This window comes from Pristiophorus japonicus, unplaced genomic scaffold (assembly GCF_044704955.1).
Source record: "Pristiophorus japonicus isolate sPriJap1 unplaced genomic scaffold, sPriJap1.hap1 HAP1_SCAFFOLD_70, whole genome shotgun sequence".
In the NCBI taxonomy this organism is placed as follows: Eukaryota; Metazoa; Chordata; class Chondrichthyes; family Pristiophoridae; genus Pristiophorus; species Pristiophorus japonicus.
In genome coordinates, this window is record NW_027254613.1 from 2,263,092 (window position 1) to 2,267,196 (window position 4,105).

General features: G+C 44.4%; 1 non-coding gene across 1 annotated transcript; it reads left to right on the forward strand.

Moving 5' to 3' along the window:
* Window positions 1-1,236: 1,236 nt before the first annotated feature.
* trnan-auu (transfer RNA asparagine (anticodon AUU)) lies at window positions 1,237-1,310 on the forward strand. The gene has a single exon. It is a non-coding gene; the product is annotated as a tRNA-Asn (tRNA).
* The last annotated feature ends 2,795 nt before the right edge of the window (window positions 1,311-4,105 follow it).

Sequence of the window (4,105 nt, forward strand, 5' to 3'; positions counted from 1 at the left end):
AAGCTAATGAGGGAGCTTGATAAGGTGGATGCAGAGAGGATGGTTCCACTGATAGGGGAGACTAGAACTAGGGGGCATAATATCAGAATAAACGGCCGCCCATTTAAATCTGTGATGAGGAGGAATTTCTCCTCTCAGAGGGTTGTAAATCTGACGAATTCACTGCCTCAGAGAGCTGAGAAAGCCATGACATTAAATAAATTTAAGACAGAGATAGCTTCTTAACTGATAAGGGACTAAGGCTTATGGGGAACGGGCAGGGATGTGGACTTGAGTCCATGATCGGATCAGCCATGATCATATTAAATGGCGGAGCATGCTCGAGGGGCCATATGGCCTACTACTGCTCTTAGTTCTGAAGTTCTTATGTTCTGAATAGCGACACACACAAAAATGCTTTGATCATGGTTTCACCTTATCTTCACGTTTGTCAAACAGTTGGCTCGTTGGTCTCGGGTCTGATTCTCCCTTCGGAGTTGTTCATTGAAATTTACGAGGGGTCCCAGAGGAGCCCTGATATTGCTCGCATATTTTCAAATTGCATCGAACTTTTGCAAAGAAGCACTTCCATTTCTGCAGTTCCTTTCAGGAACTCATGTCACCCCAAAGCGCTTTAAGGCCGTTGAGTTATGTTTTAAGTGTTGTAGTTTGGCAAAAGATGTGCCCTGATCACCAAACATGAACCTCAAATCTTTGCAAAGGAGTTTGGTGCAAATAATCAGGCGTCTCAAGGACTTGGACTTTCTTTGAATAAGTTCTGCTTGTTCCTGCATTCAAGCTTGAAACAGCAACTGGGCTTCCATCTCACGGGAGGTTTGGGGTTGATGTGTGTCGCTTTCAATCTTTGAAATTTCACCAAGCAAAGAAACGGTGAATCCAACTGTCCCTGTTAGCATTTAGTTCCTGTTTAATGACAGGAATATCCGCAGTCAGGAGCTGAAAAGGAATTCAAACCGAACACCGGCTTCGGGACAATCAGAATACTTTGTCACAGACAAGACACTGGAAGGCTGGAAGGTAGATCACACCGGTTGCGGGAGAGCTGTTTGGCGATGACATGGAAGTGTCTGCAGTGTGCGGGACAAGTCTGTTTCCACGCATCCACAATGAATGTCCCTCTATTTATTGTGAAAAGTACCACTGAGAGTGTCCAAGTTCCATCCAGGTCAGAGCAATCTGAAGCTTTAACTGTCTGACACCCTGGTTTGGGATGCCTTGAACCTTATACTTCCATAAGTCTCTGTGGCGCAATGGGTTAGCGCGTTCGGCTATTAACCGAAAAGTTGATGGTTTGAGCCCACCCAGGGACGAAGTGTTCAACTGTTTTTCCCCGAGTATTCGGTGCCGCACAGTCCCAGGTTGTCATTGTGCGTTTTGGCTGCACGAATCTATTCCGCAAATGTTGCCAGCTGTACTATTATCCAATTAGTTCCCACTCCAATATTTTATGAGCATTCAGTTCAAGTAAAACGATAACAATTTTTTACATGGATCATGTTCCTCCATCCAGCCCACTTGAAATAAATTATGTTATTGGGTTTAAAGAAACTGGTTGAAATTGATTCTATTGATACATATATAGAACTGGAACATCGGTCTCAAGTGCTCCTCCTATCAAGAATCGGCACACACACAATCAATGGTTTGCAACTGAGTCATAAACACTTACAATTTTAAACCATTCTCATACAGCGTGTAAATGAGATAGGGATAAAACTTCATCACATGTAAAAAGAAAATGAATGATTGAAGATACCACTGTTCTTCAGTAATTATATTATTATTTATTTCATTCTGAAGAATGTTATCGGCTAATTAACGGTGATTAAAATAATTCTTACTTTTGCATGTTGGCTGCATGTCGTCAATTTTAATAGGTTTTGAATTTAAAAATGGTGTTACAAAATTTATCGCCGAGACCTGGAATGAAAGATGTTTTTCGGTGGCATAAGAAGTGGTTTTACCCAATCATTTAAAGATGATTTCAAAGAATCACGTGCGTTAAATTCACATCATGGTTACGATTTGTTTCGGTGTGAAACAAGTGGATTAAAAAGGACAATAATGTTAAATAAAGAGTAAAGCTACCACTACACAGTCACATCAAAGCCTCCCAGGGCAGGTACAGTACGCGTTAGACACAGCGTAAAGCTTCCTCTACATTGTCCCATCAAACTCTCCCAGGACAGGTACAGCACGTGTTAGATACAGAGTATTGCTCCCTCTACACTATCCCATCAAACCCTCTCAGGACAGATACAGCCCATGTTAGATACAGAGCAAAACTCCCTCTCCACTGTCCCATCAAGCTCACCCAGGGCAGGTACAGTACGCGTTAGATACAGAGTAATGCTCCCTCTGCACTATCATCAACACTCCCAGGGCTGGTACAGAACGGGTTAGATACACAGTAAAGCTCCCTCAACACTGTCCCATGAAACTCTCCAAGGGCAGGTACCGCATGCGTTAAATACAGAGTAAAGATTCTTCTAAACTGTCCCATCAAACGCTCTTAGGGCAGATGCACCACGGGGTTAGATACAGAGGAAGGCTCCCTCTACATTGTCCCATCAAACTCTCAGGGCATGTACAGCACAAATGAGTTGCAACATAAATCTCCCACGACACAGTCCCATCAAACTCTTCTAGTGCAGGTGCATTTTGCATATGCAATAACTCAGTTGGCATACTACTGTCAACTCAATCAGGTGCATCCTGACCGTGCTTTTCTAGCTCTCGAACAAAGGATTAAACATGGAGGCTTCCTTTATATACAAGAGTTGCATGTGTGTGCCTGTGGCCTAATGGACTTCGAAGGTCGGTCCCCCTGGTGGCAGGTAAACCCGGGCATATATACATTACAGTGCAGCACGTGTTTAAATCTCCCTCTACACTGTCCCATCAAACCCTCCCAGGGCAGCCACAGCACAGGATAGATACAGAGCAAAGCTCCCACTCTCCTGTCCCATCAAACCCGTCAGGGCAGGTACAGTACGGATTAGATACAGATTAAAGCCCCCTCTACATTGTCTCATCAAAGACTCACAGAGCTGGTACAGCTCATCTAAGATATACAGTAACGCTTCCTCTAACCTGTCCCATCAAATCCTCCCAGGACAGATCCAGCATGGGGTTAGATACAGAGTAAAGCTCCCTCTACACTGTCCCATCAATCTCTCCCAGGACAGATCCAGCACGGGGTTAGATACAGAGTAAAGCTCCCTCTACACTGTCCCATCAATCTCTCCCAGGGCAGGTACAGCACGGGATTAGATACAGAGTAAAGCTCCCTCTAGACTGTCCCATCAATCTCTCCCAGGGCAGTTACAGCATTGGGTTAGATACAGAGTAAAGCTCCCTCTACACTTTCCCATCAATCTCTCCCAGGGCTGGTACAGCACGAGTTATGTTCGCACAAATCTTTTTCTGGAAGAATCACTCGACATTCGGGGTCGGTTCCAATCCCAAAATGGCCTTTATTACACAGGTGGGGAGAGAGCCTCTGGTCCAACTCCAGGCATTCCACTCCACCGAACAAAGAAATTCATCGATATTTATATGTTTTACAACAGTTCATTACAATTACTTAGCCCATGTCAGCTGGACACAATCCAATCATAAGGACTATAAATTACAAATCGATTCCACTGGGCCAATGGAATTGGCCCCCAGGCACCAGGGGACTGTGTGATCACCTCATGATTTAGCTGGGGCTTATTCATGGCCTCGTGAGATTCTCCAGATCCCCTTATCTCTACTGTCCTTGGGTTCTGTCTGCACCTAACCTCCTTATCCTTATACAGTCACAGGAATTTCTTTGTTCAGTATTCTACTGGGACTTCTTGTCTGTGGTTTGTTGATTAAGGACGTTCTGCTGAGCACGCTCTTTCCAGTGTTCCTGTACATGGAACTGCAGTGTCATCAGCTACCCAAAAATGTATTCAAGCTAACTGTTAGCTGAATTCCCCTAGTGCTTTGCAGAATCCCTGGCAGCCATTTTATATCTGCGGTCCCATCTCGGTGATGGTTTTATCTGCAAATTTTAAACAGATAGCCTGGTCGTCACCAGGTGTTAGGTACTGGTCTACTTGTGTCGCGGTCACTC